Source organism: Dermacentor variabilis, chromosome 8 (assembly GCF_050947875.1).
Source record: "Dermacentor variabilis isolate Ectoservices chromosome 8, ASM5094787v1, whole genome shotgun sequence".
Lineage (NCBI taxonomy): Eukaryota > Metazoa > Arthropoda > Arachnida > Ixodida > Ixodidae > Dermacentor > Dermacentor variabilis.
Window position 1 is genome coordinate 20,341,323 of NC_134575.1, and position 17,968 is coordinate 20,359,290.

At 45.0% G+C, this 17,968-nt stretch overlaps 1 long non-coding RNA gene across 1 annotated transcript in view; it reads left to right on the top strand.

Annotated features, from left to right (window-relative positions):
• Positions 1–16,932, top strand: part of LOC142589788 (uncharacterized) — a 45,726-nt gene extending 28,794 nt beyond the window's left edge. The window contains exon 3 of the long non-coding RNA XR_012829935.1: positions 16,790–16,932. This is a non-coding gene — a long non-coding RNA (uncharacterized LOC142589788). The remainder of the gene's footprint in view (positions 1–16,789) is intronic.
• Positions 16,933–17,968: the final 1,036 nt, after the last annotated feature.

Here is a 17,968-nt window from a genome sequence, read left to right on the forward strand (position 1 = left end):
ATGTGGATGGCTGACAAGGAGTTGCCCTGTAGGACGACGTTGCGGCGATATTCGACAGACGCTCGAAAAGAGGCGAGATGCACCTGCATTTCTTTTGGTGTAGACGACGACCCTCTTTATTCACACTGTCAACGCTCGTCACGTTGATGAAGACGAATAGAATAAATTCGTCGCCCACGATACCCTTACGAATGTTGGCGATCTTGTGAACCTCGGACATCTTCTGGTCAGCGTGTAGACACAAGGCCAGCACTCCCTGTAGGTACGATAAGTAAATCTTTGTTAACGTCACGATACGTACCGCGAGTAGTTTCTTGGCGGCAAGCTGCCGACCAAATGGGTTGCCGAAAAGGCAGCGGAGCTGCTGCTTCCATTTGTCCCAGCTGGTGAGATCGTCCTCGCGGTTCAAAAACCAGACGGGAGGTGCTCCACAGAGGAGAAATATATGACGCTTGCCACCATTCTAGTTGGATACCAGCCATCTTATTTGCTGACACATTCGTACATGTTTAGTCACTCCTCCACGCGAACAATTTTTGTCCCAGAAAAGATCCCGGGATCACGGAGCCATGAGAGGCGGATAAATTGTGTAGTGCTTGCAAGAGCAGCTGGCGGTGACGTTTCATCTCCTAAATACACCGAGATAGATTCCAAGTTGGTTTGCTACGAAGCTCCGCCCTATGAAGGAGTATACACCAAAGTATAATGCTAATAATAAAAGTATAGTCAAAGTAAAAAGCTAATAACGTGTCTCGATAGATGCATTATTAGCATCATACTCTGCCTTCATTCACAGTCGCATTAATTATGGTATTGTTTCCTGGGGAAACGCATCTGTCATATATCTTTTATTCAGCACTTACAGAACCAAGCAATACGCATTATCACTAACAGTGGGTTTTTCGCGAGTGCCACTCTACTACTTCGTGAAAGTAACATCCTTTTTGTAAGGAACTTGTTCAGGGATCATCTAATATTTAGGTTTTATAAATTACTTATTAACAGCTCCTATACCAATTCATCGATTCCATGCACCTCATCAATAACAATAATGCCAGGTTTGCGCGTAACTGCAATTTTCTACTACCTATGATTCATTCTAACTATGGAAATATGGCATTGTCATTCGCTGCTAGTCATGCTGTTAAGCTGTTTATATGTGTAACTAAGTTTACGTCATTCATTACACTACATTTGTCATTTGTATGTATTGACAGTTTTTTTGCACTATAGGCATGTATACATTCAAGTTGTTTTCATTGATCGTATTTTCCTAAGTTGCATTTTCGCGATTGTGTATGTTTGTTTTAGTTAGCTTGCTCTTCGCGAATACATCACTACAATCTTATTATTAACGTAGGGTCCCGTTTCAATCTTTGACTTTGGGACCCTCGTCTGTATATTGTGTCTTACCAATTCATTGTATATAAAGAATAATGAACTGAACTGAACGGAACTGAACCACCTCAACCAAATAAGTGGTACGCGGAAGCCCAGTAGGGGAACTATTTATAGGGTGTGTTTACAAAAGCAGCAATGGTGGCAAGCATGGAACACAGCCAACTCACCCAAAGCACGTCGCCTTTATCACATCAGGAAGTGGCCGATTATGAGTACGTCTCACTCAGGCTAAAGGTTGACATCATCTTCTACGAGTAGCACTTAGCAACATGTATGGCTATGTTGATATGGTACAACCTTTAGCATTTGCAGTAAAAATAGCATTGCAGTAATGCGAAATCTCCGGCAAGAATGCTTCAGGTTGCACAATTCTTCTATGCCTTCGAAACCAATGCTCTTAGATGAGGATATATCTTTTCTCAATCTGCATGCAAGTTAAATGCAAGCAGGATCACTACGAGTGCTGAAGACAGTGGTGCTTGCAGCAAAGTAATCGACAAAGCAAATGTTTTCCTTTGAACCTTTAAGACACTTCACTAATTTGTTGCAGCAGGAAGGAAAAGGTGTTTCCGGAAAGTGCTTCGCCTAATTGGCACAACAACGAAAAATGCGCTCCACAAGGACATTCTATTAGTGGACATTACGGAACTTAGCAAGTTCAAACGTCCTTCACTCCATTTTCTTGTTTTTATGGAAAATCATGGTGGAACAGCACTGCTTCCTAATGTTATATAAGCAACCACGTTAACTATTCAATGTTCAATACAAAGATTATTAATTCCGGAACGAAGCCTTAAAATTGTTGCCCTTGAAAGTCCGAATAGGCAGAGTAACTAACCAGATAACCATGATTGTATCAAACATATGTGACCACCTCACTCAGATTTCAGTTTCTTATTTCTCTCGAGCAAACAATGTCGATGTTAAAAAATTCATAGCGTTTTCATCAAAAATGTGAGACAAATACCTCAGCAGTTTAATTACGCACCCCGATCAGCATGTATCTTCAAAACGAAGCGCTGCTAAAGAAAGGTACCGTAACTTGTATGCGGAGATAAATATATAGAAATTTACAGTATATTTGTATAAAAACAGTATGTCATACGGAGATACGGACTTAGCAAAGGACAGTTTGCAGCAAAAATATTTCAGGAAGTACGTCGTCCTTCTGGAAAAGTTTTCTTGTCATTGCAGAGGCTCCGTGTGAATTTAAAGAACCATGTATTGCAAAAGATATATTTTTAGAAGCTTACATGGAATATCCATGCAATCGCGGCAATTGTGATGTGAAAATCTCAACAGCGTTATGAGCAAAATATTGCTGCATAATCTAGGTGTAATTGATGCTGTTTTATAGAGTGTAGACGTGACTGCAGAGGCCAGGATAATGAATTTTCGTTCAGACTAATATAATGCGAGAAGAATAATCGGGTCAGAAGTCAGCAGGTTCCCTAAGAAGCATTGATCTTGCTTGAGTAGTATTTTAATGTTCAAACTGTGATAACAAATCTACTTCATGTAATTCTTGTAAAGAACTTCCCAAGAAAATTGAACATACATCAAGTGTCAAAACATTCTAGAGGAAAACGCGTTTTTTGTCATAACGCACAAAATAGGTTACTTGGCTTTATGTAAAGCGTGCCTCGCATAAATATTTACCTTCATGTCGAATCTATAGCTGGGCTTTGAAGCACGTGACCTGACAACTGCATGGGGCCCCTGGAGGATTTCTAGTCATAGATCTGTTGTTTCTTAGATGTACGACAAGCCAAATTGCCTTATGCTGAAAAAATGGGACATTGCCAGTAAACCCTCTACACGAAACTAGCTGTCGGCTGTATCACATGTCATAAAAAATTTTGGGAGCCCGGTGTTTTTTCTCGGGAACGTATCCCAAATTTGCGCGATCGCTGAGCGTAACTTCAAGGCTACTGACAATAGAGCGACATTGTTTCTACAATGTCTATCATTTTTTGAACGAGCGATTGTTCTCTATGCTTCGGCAAAATGGCCGCCCGAACGAAACCAGCGGTACTTGTTCTCGTGGTGTTCGCAGCTCAATTTTCAAGTCCTACGATTATTTCTTCACAGAGCGACGCATCATGAATAAGCGTCATGGAAGCTTTTTCAAGGACTAACAATAATATCCAAAACATATTTTGAGGCTGGTTTATTAGGTATAGGTCCACCTAAAAACACGATGAAATTTGCAGTTTTTCAAGTAGCGCAAAAATCAGAAGGACGTACAAGAGCAAAGAGCCATCATACAGTGCTAGTTGATTTTAGTCTGTAAAACCCGTGTTGGGTGTGCTAGGAACACCCAAACTGTCAGAAATAAATCCCTGGTGTGGCATATAGGATTTTAAAAATGTGTAATAGCTTTCTTTCTCTTCGACAGCATTGTATGTTTTCCTCCTCATGGGCATTGTAAAAGAATTTTTCACATCAGTGCTGATTCACAATGGACTTGACAAAAATATCTCTGCTGCATGAAATATTGCGTATAAGAAGCCACTAGCCAACGCGTTTCTTTCAAAATAAAAATAAAATATTTGGCTGCGTGTAAATCCTTCGCTTGGGTAGGCAATACATTATGTTAAAGTTAGGCGACTCTATTAAAAAGTATTGACTTGAGTCTGTTGAACGTGCTCTCAGTCTTTGGTACCTAAACATTTTTGGTTTGGTTGAAATCGTTCTTAACAGATGGTGTCACTATTAAAGAAGCTGCTACACAGAGTTTAATCTTTAACACCAGGGTTTCGGTAGTATTGTTTCAGGGCAGATGATCTTCAGGGTAGGAAGTTATGAAGGGAGGCAATGTTGCTGGTTGCTTTTCCTCGGATGGCCCTAGGCTCTTGAATGTAAGGAAAACAGGGCCTGGTTACTTCAGTTTTATTAGAGCTGTCGCTCTATACATAGAGCGTAGCTGCAGATCAACATTGTGTACATTTTACAGAACCTCATGATCTCATAAATATTATTTTGCGTCGTTGTATCTAGGAGTTTGTATGGGGTGTATATTGCCTTCTGGGAATGTTACCATAGAGATTTTTAAATGACTGTAGTGACGTTGCAGTGAGGTTCAGTAACACAGTAGCATTACTGCAAAGCACAAAACGTTTTTTTCGGCTAACTTGAGCGCACAAAAGCAAGTGATATACGAAGAAAAACCATAGCGGTGATCACAGTCGGCGATCGTGGATATCTGCCCAGAGGATCAAGCGGGTCGGCTTTTATACTCGGGTCAACGAAGGTTCCCGCGTAATCGTTGGTGCTTGCGTGCTCTCCGGAAAGTAGTACACAATTTGCGTCGTTCATGCACTCACATTGTACACGTTTTGGTGGCACCACACCACGGATAGCGCGATCGATGACATTCGAGAGATTTCAGATACGTGCCAGCGTGTGTTGCGCCTAGCGATGACGTTTAACATGTTTTAGCCGGTGAAAAGCAGTAACCGCGAAAGGTAAAAAGTACCGGCGTTAGTGCCCCCCTCAAGATTAGCATCGTCCCGATGCTGCAAGCATAAGACCTAAAAGAAAATACGCGAAGTAAAGAAAATGAACAACAAAGTCGCAAAAAAGCGAAGTCGAGAACTTGATCGGTGGGCGTGCAGAGGCTTAAGAAGTTCCACGAGGACGACTTCAGGTCGCAAGCGGCGCCACTGTGATTCCAAAGAGCAGTCTCACAAAATGTCATTGTGCAGTGCGCCAAAACGTCGGGTTACCTTGTGTGATCCGAAGTAGTGTTGCAAAAGATTTTCACTAAGTCCTCGTCAGCGTATTGGTGTCGGAGCAGAAACATGATAATCGGTGTCATAATGCACGTAGTACCGTCCAAAATCGTGGTGCAAAATGCCGGTCCTCAGCTGGTATTTGATTAGCAGGCGGTCGCAATGTCGGTCTTGCGACAGGCGATCGCAATCTCGAGCGCTGTCCTCGCGATCCCTCCAGCAACTAGCCTGAACGCTATCATGTGCGTGGTTTTTTGCAAGGGTGTAAGCGAGTGTTTGATACGGATGAGCGGCATCGCATGTCGTGTGTCAAACATCAACGTAGATCGCTGACATGCCGGCAAGCGTATTGCTCAGTCGTTCTGCTAGTCCATTCGTCTGAAGGTGCTAGGTGGCTCTCACGCGGTGACATGATTGGCTATATTACAGAATGGCTTGAGTAATCGCATCTAAACCATTTATCTGTCCATAACTTGGGCTGCTAGCGCACCATGTCGCCACAGGATGTTCTAACAAATAATTTTTCTATTCGCCCTCAGACCTTTGGCCAGGGCATTTCCTTGGGCATTGTAGGTGCGTTTTCGGAGGCCACAACAACCTAGTTGTTTTCTGTTGTTGACATCGGAAAGGGCCCCGCCAAGATCATGCTGATTTGCTCAAGCGATCGGTAAGGACGCTCGATCGGTTGTGACAACTGAGCTTTTATTGTGATGGTGTCGTGCGTCGCTGCCACTCTCGGCATGTTTCGACGTAACTAGCAATGTCAGCGTTCAAGCTTGGCCAGTAGCGCGTCTCCTCAATCGTCGTAAGCATACAGATACACCCAAGATGCCTTGCCATCACGTCGTTATGAAGGCTCTGGAGAAACACTGGCCCCAGTGCTGAAGGCACCACAAGAAGGTAGTTCGCCTCGACTGGCGAGAAGAGTATTCTTTACGAAAACGTCCTTTTGCATTAAAACCGTAGACAATGCATACCCCAAGTACCCCTAGTAGAAAGCTGGTCTGGCGTTCAAAGAACTCGACAAAGCTTCTTAGCTTCAGATGAGCGACCTGCTGTTCGGTAAAGTCGTCGGTACTTATTGGCCCTACAAAAGAGTCGTACTGCTGGTCGTGTTGAGTCTTCGGGCGACAAGAAACGTGAGAGAAGCAGTCGGTGTCAGAATGTTTGTGTGAATTCTTGTATACCATGATGATTGCGTCGTCCTGAGCTTTCCGCAGGGAAGCATCAACACAGCCAGTGAACAGTGAACCCCAGTTTTTATTGAGCGTCGGTATTCATAGCGCACTGAGTCTGTACGAGAGGGAGTGTGCTATCGTACATCTGACAGCGGCGTGACGACGGTGTGCGACCACTGCTGGTGCGCATGCGTGCGATGCGATACATCTTCCCTTGTTACAGAAGTCTAGGTCGCTTGAGCGCGTGTAGCCGATTTGCTTTTAGTTGGCATCGGAGGCCAGAAGTGCAGGTGGCCTCGATTGCCTCTGCGATATCCTAGGTAGCGTTGGAGGCGTTGGAGGCGGGGTTAGTTTTCACGTTTTTCCAACGCACAACAATGAAGACGTCTAAGCTGGTAGAGTATTAGTGCTGTCAGATGGCGTGGTATCGTGTTCGTCGTCTGATCACTAGCTGCTATGTCGGGACTGAAGCTTGCTTTCGTGGCTAGCAAGTGTTGCCGGATTCGGCATAGTGTTTTGTGGCCCTCTGTGCGGACACAGTAGGAACGTGGTCCAGCTGGTGCCATTCCCATGGCTTTCTTTGACCACGACGTTCCCTTTACTCACCCGACGTCATTACGTTGAAGGGGGGCAAGGCATGATGCCTCCGATTTGATTGCTTGTTCTTAGTTGTATGAATCGCTTGCTGTGGTATGAAGTCAGATAGAGGTGTGAGACGTCGGCTTCCTTGAAGCAGTTTACCAGGGCACCGCACCTCTTCCAAGGGGCTGGCCTGTAACCAAGAAAACCAAGTCAGAAGTCTTCGTTTGCTTCGATGGACTTCCTTAATATCCTTTTCACCACTTTCGCACATTTTTCTGCTAATCCGTTTGAGCACGTGAACAGGGGAGTTGAAGTCACGTGCCGAAAGTCGTACAGCTTAGCGAAACGGGCAAGCACTTGGCTGAAAAATTGGGGTCCATTGTCAGTGCACACATCCGTTGGGATACCATATCGTGGGACCAATGCTCCGAGCTTCTCCGTCACGGAGTTGGTTGACCGGTCACGGAGCTGGTAGACTTCTGGAAAGTTAGAGATGCAATCGCAAGCACACAGGTAGTACTTGCCGCCGTAATTAATGATGTCAACACCAACATGCAACCAAGCCTGTAAAGTGCTTTATAAGAAGCATTCACGGCTCTGCTGGCTGTTTGTATGCATGCCTTCTGCAAATAGCACACTTTTGTATTAGTGCTCCAATATCCGAGCTGACGCTTGGCCATAAGATCAACTGTCGTGCTTCTCCTATGCCTTTTTCTATACCTAGGTGCCGTTCTTGAATTTTTTGCAAAATTTCAGGCCGCATTCGTGTCGGAATTACAACTTTTGTCCCCCTGAGAAATATACGATTCACGACTCAAAACTCAGAGGACGCATACTCGAGGGGTCCTTCCACAGCCTGTCTGTCCTTTACCTTTTGTCACACTATCCTCAGCTACGGATCCTATGCGGACTCATGTGCGAGGCGTAGGCCACTTCTTTCGCTGACGAGTGACCACACCACGAAGACGGCGTGGACTTCAACATCGGTGGTGTCCGTGGCAGTGCCGTCTCCAGGAGCGGATGCCCTTGACAGCATGTGCGCCAGTGCCATTTGTTTGCCAGGAATTAACATGCTTGTGTAATCGCACTTCTAAAGCCTGCAAAAGAAACGCTGCACTCATGGTGGCATATCAGATAGTGCCTTTTTTGCAATGTCAATGAGAGCCCGGTGATCGCTTGGAAGTGTCACCGGGTGGCCATACACGATGTGATGGCACCATTTACAACCAAAAACACGTGCTAGAGCTCGTTTTTTAATTTGAGAATAGCGCTCTTCCATCTCCGTTAAAGATTTCGATGTATAGGCTACTAGTCTCCATCCAATACCACGTCTTTGCAACAAAGCTGAGCCAACGCCGTATTGCGAGGCATCTGACGTCACCTTTACGTCCAGGTTCGGGTCGAAAATTGCTAGCAGTGGTGCTTCGTTCCGAGTTTTGCAAATATCCCGCCACTCTATTCCTTGGTTTTTCATCCATTCGAACCGTACCTCATGCCTGAGAAGCAACCATAACAGCACAGTCCACTTCGCCAAGCCTGGCAAGTATCTGCTGAAATAGTTTATAGCCCCAAGCATCCCTTGTATTGCCTGCTCGTTTTCTGGTTTTGGCACCGCATGGATGCTAGCGTTTAACTCGAAACTCAAATATAGTATTTCAGGCATCAGAATATAAATATCTAGGCGTAAATATTACACCGAGCCTTTCCTAGGCCTTTCACATTGCAACCATATGCGCAAATGCTTTCAAATCTCTTGGGTATATTCCTCGCAACTTGCGTAGTTGCCCACCTAACATGCGTAAATTAGCATTCGTATCATTTGTACGCCCTCAGCTTGAGTTCCCGTATCCAATATGGTCTCCCTACCACGAATACTTAATCCGCAGGTTAGAAGCCATCCAAAGCCGAGCTAGTCGATTTATTTTCCAAAATTACAGCTACCAATCAAGCATTACTCAAACAAAACTCGACCTTTCCCTTCAATCACTTAGTAGCCGACGTGACATAGCACTCCTGTCCTTGTTCCTTAGATATGTTTCCCAAATCCAGCCATCAAACTTGCCACTGCAACGCGCGTCTTGCACATCCCGACGTCTTTATAATGATTTAAGCCTCACTCGAGTTTATGGCAACACTAAGGCATTTATCTTCTCGGCTTTACCACGAGCGATTCCGTTATGGAATTCGCTTCCTAATAGCACTGTCGCTCAAATGAGCAATGATAAATTCAGACAACTACTGAACCTACAGTCTTCATCATAACCAATATATTCATCCATACATATGTCATGTCATATAGTAACTGTCACATACGGTTCTTTTTCTTGTTATGGCTGCTTCAATTTTTTTTGCTTTATGTGCTCGCGCTATGTACGTTATTTTGCGCGAGTGTTACATCGCTTTTTATGTTACCGTGAATTGTACTTTTCATTCCTTTCCCGATAACACTTTGTATTGATTGAGCGTTTTTATTTTTTACACACCATATGCCTCCACTGCAGCCTTCGTCATTCCACATATGATCATCGCTCGCCGGTTTAAACTCGACCATAGCTCAACATCAACTGCCGCAGAACTTGTTGCTATCCGGGAAGCACTTCGATTTCTCTCCGAGGAGCCTCCTCACGCATGGACGATATTCTGCGATTGCAAGCCAGCTCTGAAAACGATTGACTGTTTCCTCAGACGGGGCCCGTATTATTCTATGGCTATAGAAATTACAGAGTATCTCGACCACGCAACTAGAAATGGCAACAATGTCACCTTTCAGTGGATACCATCACACTGTGGCGTGATAGGGAACTAACAGGCAGACGCTGAAGTGAAAACTGCTTTAGATAATGCTTGTGAAGTACGCATTCCGTTCTCACGAACAGACACAAACGCCCTACTTCGTCGCGTAAACCGCAACTGGACCCAACCAGATCGACGACACAAGCGATTACACAAATGGGACCAAGAAATGAGATTTCGTATGTCTCACAAGTTCAAAAGAAACCACACTAGCATGGTGCACCGGATTCGCCTTGGTGTCGCATTCACCAACCGTTATAGAAATATGATAGGTGCCAGTGATACTAGCCCAAACTGTGAATACTGTGAGGTGCCAGAAACACTTGAACCTATATTTTGCGTGTGTCCCGCGTACGCGCAAGAACGACAGCAACTAGTCTCTTCCATAGCAAACATCCATGAGAGACCGCTGTCGGACGAGTTTCTTTTAGGTCCTTGGCCTAATGCAATCAGCGCAGCCCTGGTAACAAGAGCCGCTGTAGCTTTTCTCCAAGCCGCTGGGCTGGACGCACGCCTTTAGAGATACCACAACTCTGTGAATTTGTATATACGCATCTCTTCCTTATACCATCATCATTCATCAGCCCTTTCACTCCCCGTCCCTTTTCCCCAGAGTAGAGTAGCAGGCCAGAGCAAGTTATAGCTCAAGCCGACCTCTCTGCCTTTCTGTAAATAAATTTCTCTCTCTCTCTCTGTTTTGGAAGCATGTGATCATTACAAACATTTTTAGCTCTCACAATTTTTAGCGATCATATATCTGTTTTCTGATGTCATTTGTTCAATGACGCCCCGTTTACTTAATGCTCCCATTGTGGCCTTTAAGGTACATTGAAACAAAGAAATAAATAAATTCTGGATTAGGTTTGATACCGCCGCTGAAATTCGCGTCACCAAGCAATGCAACCTCTTCTGCACCAAACGTGCACTTTCCATCATTAAAGATAAGTCCCGCGACCCCGGCTGTTTTGAGAGCACTTCGTAGGCGCTGGTCGTGCTGCGCTCTGGTCGCCCCCCAAACCAACACGTCGTCCACATAGACGCGAGAACCTGGAAGGCCCTCAAAAATGGGATTTAGGGCTTTCTGGAGCACTTCGCTGGCTTCGGAAATACCGAAAGAAAGCCAAAAAACAGTACCGCCCAAAGGACGTCTAGAACGTGCATATTATCGATGAATTCTCACCGAGCGGAATTGGATGGAATCCGGTATTGGCGTCTAAACGCGAGAAAAATTTCGCAGCTGTTAGTTCCGCCTCTATGTCCTCTCGACGAGGCATCCGATAGTGTTCACATTTTAAGCTGTGGTGAATTTTCCTGGGGACATATCCTTAGCTTGCCCTCTTTTTGCCACGATGACTAATACACATACCAAGTCTGTTGGGCTGCTCATCTTCCGCACAATTCCCGCTCATTCCATCCGGTCCAATTCTGCACGCGGCGGGTGCAGAAGAGAGAGGGGCACTCTGCGAGCTGGAAGGACGTTGGGCTTAGCACCTTCGCGAAACATAATTTTGCATTCCCGATGAAGGCGTCCAGTTTCGTGAAATAGGTGGGAGAACTGCAGGGCTCTTTCTTCGGAGGTTCTTGTGGCTACAGTGTCAGCGTTCCGCGGAATAAACCCAAAGCGTTCGCTGGCCTCCCACCCCAGAATGGCCTGAAGAACTGGGCACTTTCCTGCCGGTTACCAATGACGAGGGGGGCCGAGACCGTTCCCACAGTGGTCTAAAATTCCGCCGTTGTACGAGGGCAGCGCCGTGCCGTTTGAATGAATCGTACCGACATTTGACTTGAGATAAACCAACAGAGACACGAGTTTCCATTGGAATCCGGTGTCAACCTTGAATGTAACGTTCCTTCCACCTATGCAGTCGCGTCCAGTCGGAACACTGTTTACGGCTACATCCAAGACGTTGAAGTCATCGTCTCCTCACTGCACTTCGCCAATATTAGCTCTCCCTGTGCTACACGCCGCAAAGTGATTTGGACTGTTGCACAAACGACAACTCTTGCCGTATGCCGGGCAACGCCTTCGCGGATGCACCGGTCGCAACGGGTGCACCTTGCTGGCTGAATTGCCACCCTCCTGTTCGCAGTTACTCAGTCGACTTCAGGTGCTTCCTTCGTCCTAGACCATATCTCGTTTTGGCGAGCTGAGGTTTCGGCTGCTTTGCATAAGGCGTGAACACCTTCCTGGGATAACTGCTTTTCTGTGAGCATTTTTTTCGCAGCTTCGCGAAGTTCATTCCAAAAACTATTCGGTCCTGAACCATGTCATCGGTTGGGGTGACGAAATTACAGAAACTGGCCTCTTTCTTGAGTTCTCGTAGAAACTGTTCGAATGGTTCGGCCCCCCGCTATACACGCGTACGAAACACATACCTTTCGTGAGCTTAGCTTTCCGGCTGGCTAAATTACTCTTGGAATTTGGCAACGACCCATCTATAGTCATTTTTGCTTTCCGTCCCAATGAACGAAAAATTGTTGTAGATTTCTATCGCATCTTCGCCGGCTGCGCTAAGAAGGTGTGCAGTTTTTGTCACTTCCGACCTTGGTTTGTCAGGTGACGTTGCACCCAAGAAGAGTTCGAATCTTTGTTGGAACAGCTTCCAGCTTTTCGTGGTGTCTCCCGATGTGTTCGATGGTTCCGGAGGCTTGACGCTTTCCATGACTGCTGAAGGGGCATCCAGGAAGTCCGTCAGCAGCTGACCACCATTAGTTGAGTTCGTTAGGAGCAGGCTTTACCACTTCTGACACCATGGACTCTATAACGTAAAACTATTCCAATATGTTTTTATTCCAATCTCCTGACGTCAAATTTGCGTAACCACCGACGCAAGTATCGGGCGGTCACCCGCAGCGTTGTCTCAACAGACCAATCAAACACTCTCCTCGTTCATAGGAGGTCACTTTTATTTGCTTGAAAAACGAATAACATTGCCTACACTGAGCGGCTTGCCTTATCTAACTGGCTCACAAGAAGCGAGGAGCACGCTCAACTGGAGAGGTATTCAATAGGGCTGAGCCACTGCACTGAAAATCGATAACCGGATGAAGAGGGTGGCGCCGGCGTCTGCGATCGGTCCGCTTCCCCTTACTTTGCTTGCGGTGGCTCGTCGACAATCGCGGCGGCATGCAACGGAAACTTAAGAATGACGCTAAAACAGATCATCAGCAACGAAGACTTGGCAGAACGAGGTCGTAAACGTGCCGAAAGTGCTCGAAAACGTTGCACGGCCACGTAAAAAGTCTTATTACACGCAAATAAACCCATGCTCACCGACAGGAGCGAGTAACCAGTGCGTAAGCGATCGGTGGCATCTATCTTTTATTCCATTCGGAGCGGGACAGCCTGCGGCTATTCAGAGGAAAATTCAGTTTTATTCGGCATAATAATGCATCTTTATCGAGTAGACGTCACTTCGACGCGGTGAGTCACTTTGGCGCGGAGTCCTGCACATGCTCGTGGGTGGCAGGCAGGCTCTTCGGAAGCTAGCTCTTTTATTATCCTTCGAAGCGATGGGGCAAGCGATTGCGCATGGTCCATCGCTTCCACCATTTTAGCATGGTTCTAAATAATAAACGTTAAATAGCGAGAAAGGAAGGTTGCTTGAAGGATATTACTGAGTAATTAATCTGCCCCCGCTTGATTTGCAAGCCTTCGCATAATGTATAGATTCAAGGTTAAATGTATGTTTCATGAAGGTTAGGGCGAACAACAACATATTCATGATGCATTAAAATGATTTTGTGCAGTACAATCGCAGCCAAAATATGTGTAGGTTAAAATCACGAATCGCAACAGCGACATTAGTGGAACGGCTATGAAACAATGTATTTTAAACGGAATTGTTATTCGCGTGCGGGTCCCTTTGGATTCTTTCCATTGTGCGTGCTTTCCTCGAACAAGGGATACTGATGTAGTCCACTTTAAGCCTTCACAGAAGCGAAAAAAGAGCGAAAACACATTGTTCTCTGACGTGTTTTTGTTTTGGCTTGGTGTGATGGGCCGTACATGGAAAGGAAAATACTTTCGGAGTAGGTGTCTTCTGAATTTGCATAAAGAACAAACATCTGCGTGGTGGTGGTGTCGCACTGACTGACAATCGATAACAACAGATATACTTTAGTGTCTGTCTCTTAGATCTTTGTTTCTTCTATCGCCACAGAGACCGCATTGACACTTGTTTCTGAAGTCTCTGCCAAAAAAATAAAGTTTGAGCTCGTAAAAAAAGAGATACTCCACAAAAAATACTGCAATAAAACATAGCCTCCCCAAGGTATGTTGTAACCGAACAACAAAAACGAAGAGTGTGACGTCACGTAAAGCATCGCCAAATTGTATTTAAGCGCTCGCTGCTTGAAGACCTTTCACACTGCTAAGCGAGTGACCATGGTGCGCATTTTGAGCTTCAGCATTTTCGTGGTTTTGACCATATTTGCCTTACTTTTGTCCACTATGCCGGGAGCGGTCGTTGCAGCAAGTGGTAAGTCAGCATTTATGAAGTTTTCAAGAACAAATTTCTTTCCAGAAGACGATTCTCAGTGCGCTTGCGGTAAAGAAGGCATCCTAAGGACAACATTTCCGGATTTATTTTCTGAACTAAAATCGACGGTCGGGGCTGTAGGCCTGCTGTAAGAGAGGCGCAAGTGATTCCGGAGCTGATTGCTTGTGAAGCGTGATGTCCGCGTTTGTTTGCCGTCACTTTTGGGAGTGCACCGCGTTACATGGCTAGGAAAATATAAAATAACGTGTATAGCCGCGACCATTGATGAGTTGTTGAGGTTGCCAGCTGCAGAAACGTGTTTCTAATATATGGTACTTTACCGATGACTTCTGACCGAGTGCACATACTGCTGTGCTCTACGAATGGATAAATAAGCACACAGCTGGCAAGGTTGCCCTGTGCTGCATGTTGGGGAATTTGAAGAGCAGCGCTAGCCATCGGTACCATTTTTACGACTACAGCTGTCTTTGAAAACTATGGTGCTGAACCTTCGTCGGCGACGCGGTGTTGTTTAAGATGGGCAGGTGAACGTGGCTTCTTGCTACCCGACATGCCGTTAGATCGGCTTCCTACAAGAAAATAGTTTGACGGTTCGACTTCGGGCCTATTAGTGCCTATTAGGAAGCTGCGCTCGGAACGCCTAATTAACAGCAGAATGCCGCGTGCGTCTTTTTTGGAGAAGTTTTGATAGGGCGTGATGGGAATGGTTGGCTCTGCTGCCGACGCAGGTAGTGTGTCGTTTCCGCACAGCTGTGCAGATCAGTATAGCAATCTCTAGCAGTATATCCAACATCGGGCCCCCTCCTTTAGAATAAGTGAAGTAGGTACCCCATATTGTTCTCAAACTACAGCGCTGAAATTTTATATGCCTTTGATGAATCGGCTAAAATGAGCTAGACAATGAATGTTTAGATTTATTGAACGAGCCCCACAGTAATGCTAATTTATCGCCAACAGGAGGGCCAAACGGAGAAAATGGCAAAGGCGGTGCAGGGAAACTTAACCTAATCCCACCTGGTAGGTGAAAGCTTTTTTTTATTTGCCTTTTCATCAGAGAATTACACATATTTTCCCAATGCTGCATATCGTACGGGCGTTTTATTTATTAATGCCGTATTCTTTTACTACTACAGATATCGAGATGTAGGATTATAGCATAAGTCAGTCAACCTCAGTGTATGGGCTGATTCTTGTCTGTATATACGCTCCAACATAAAACTGAACAAAAGTATGTCACACTTTTGTGTCCCACAAAGGACATGCATGCGCAGACACAAAACGCAGTTAGTTGCCCGTTGAATGTAAATAAATGATTGTTAAGTTTTACGTGCCAAAGCAACGATCTGATTACGAGGCACGCCGTAGTGCGGGACTCTAGAAGTTGAGACCATCTATTGTTCTTTAACATGCACTTAAATCTAAGTAAACGGGTCTGTTCGCATTTCACCTCTTTGAGGGATTACAACCTGCTTCAGCAGTTTGTTATTGTCACATGAGCCGTGCTTTCCACTTCTACAACAATTATAAAAGCATACGGTTTACAAACTGAAAAATGATTATTATAGCGTTTTTTTCTAAGAAATAATTATAAGTGAAGAAGGCGAAGAACACGCTTTCGTGCTGTCATTTTGTATAGTCAAGTTTTTTTTCATCAAGTAGACAACACTTACAAGCGATGTATACAAACAGTACGAAATTTACTAGGCTTACTACTCATTAGCATCTCATTGTAGCATCAGGATGCTACAATGAGAAAGTAACATTTCTCTGTCTAGCCTACACACCATAAGGCTTTGTGTTACCTTCTTAGCTTATATGAAGAGCTTTAGCTTCACCTTTTGAACTAAAACCAGTGAAACGAGGCCTATATTGCATAAAATTTCAAAATAGACTTTAATAAAGTTGGAAATTTCGCACCACGTGTGGAAATTGTCGTAACGGAGGCAGTAAAATAATATATTAGTGAATGATGTAAATTTGATCATAAATTCAACGTCCCTTACGACGCGCAGAGCTATAAACGAGGCTTGCCGACCTCTAAGAAAAACTATTTGGGTAGTAAGCCAATGCCTCATTTACAGGTGATGGTCAATAACAGAAGGCGAAAATAATCATAAAATACCCGAATGGATTCAACTTCCTCATGATGGGAAACTTCTTGTTGGTTTAAATTTTTTGACAGCTTATTCACTGCAGGGGAACGAACTTGTGTCCTTATTAAGCAAAGTCATTTCTAATAAAAGTTATTATGAACGTGGCGCTTATTGTTTCGCATGCAATGTTGGTGTCTCTGCATGCGTAGTTTTGACAATGTATTGGCTGCGTTTCCTATAACAAAGTCATAAATATTTAATTTTCTTTTGCGCAAGCATGAACTACCGCAGCGCGGGATCACAATTCACTGACATGATAGAGAAGATGACGGTGCCTCAGATATTCTCGAAGACCAAGCTAGATTTCCCACAGCATATTCTGTCGAACAGTTTTCTATTTTCTAACGCCAATGTATAAGGCGCAAATTTTAGCAATTGCAGCGCGTTCATAAGAGACGACCGGTCAGGAAATAGTGGCTAAACAGCTGATTATGTTTCTATTACAGGACGTAGAGGCCGCTGACCTGCCTTTAATACCAAAGACAAGAGCGACAATACCAAAGACAATATTTAGGTATACCGCCATCAATACCACTGGATCCCACCGACTACATAAATTTTGGTTGAAAATAAAGTTTTCTCGAATTGACATTGTGAACTGCATCTCCTTTTATATTTAAAGAAAATATCCGTTCCGCCAGAAAACCGAAGCATTGAGTGCGATATCAAATTAGTATACAGCTATAAGGCGTAAGGATGGGAGTCTTACCAGCCGTATCAACTTGGAAATATTCGCTTGCTATGTGAATGAACAATCGTGACGTCAGCTGGAATAGGCGAACATGATCAAATAACACTTGATGATAGCGGACGGTCGCAGCAGACCGCTGACGAGAGCAAGAGCGGTAGCAGCAGTGAGCAAAGTTACCTTCGTGCTGTCTATAGCTTCAAGACAAACTGAGTAGCAAGAAAGTAGTGCGCAAAAAGGTATGAGCAGACTGCATATCGCTTTCGAAATACGAGGCGCGGATTTGCGTTGCCACGCAAAGTACGCATTTGCTGGCGGAGCAGAAGCCGGCCCTCCCCTCTCCTTAGCAGCCTCGCGGCTTTCTTCCCTTTCGCGCCCGAGATTGACACGCGATCGTCAGTTGCCCGTGTGCCCCATATCGAAATACGCAGTTGCTTCCGAATCACAAAACCGTCCCCTCCCTGCTTCCCTTCCTCCCTCTAATACTCCCACGGCCTTTCGCGCGATGGAAGGCGGTGCGTTTGCTCTTCGCGTACCTCACTCGCACGCGCCAGGTTGAGCCGCGATCGCGGTCCCACTCGAGTGCAGGCACTCGAACATACAGTGTACGGCGCGCGTCCACGGCCTGATCACCCATAGATTTTGTACGGAAAGTGATTCGATGCCGACAAACAAAAATGCCCCTGAAGTGTTCATGTAATTGCTATCTCAATCATACAGTGATGCTATGGGTGGTTGCGTATTCGACGTTAGGAATATGAAGTGAATACAATACATGAACTATTCTTATTAGTATTCGGAAATGAACTATTCGTTGTTTTCGAATACATAAAACTAACCAAACGGCTGCCTAACAATGTATCGCGATTGATTACAGGTGACGCGACACCAACTATGGAGGCTATGGGAAAACAAATTGGGCAATAAAGATTTCTTT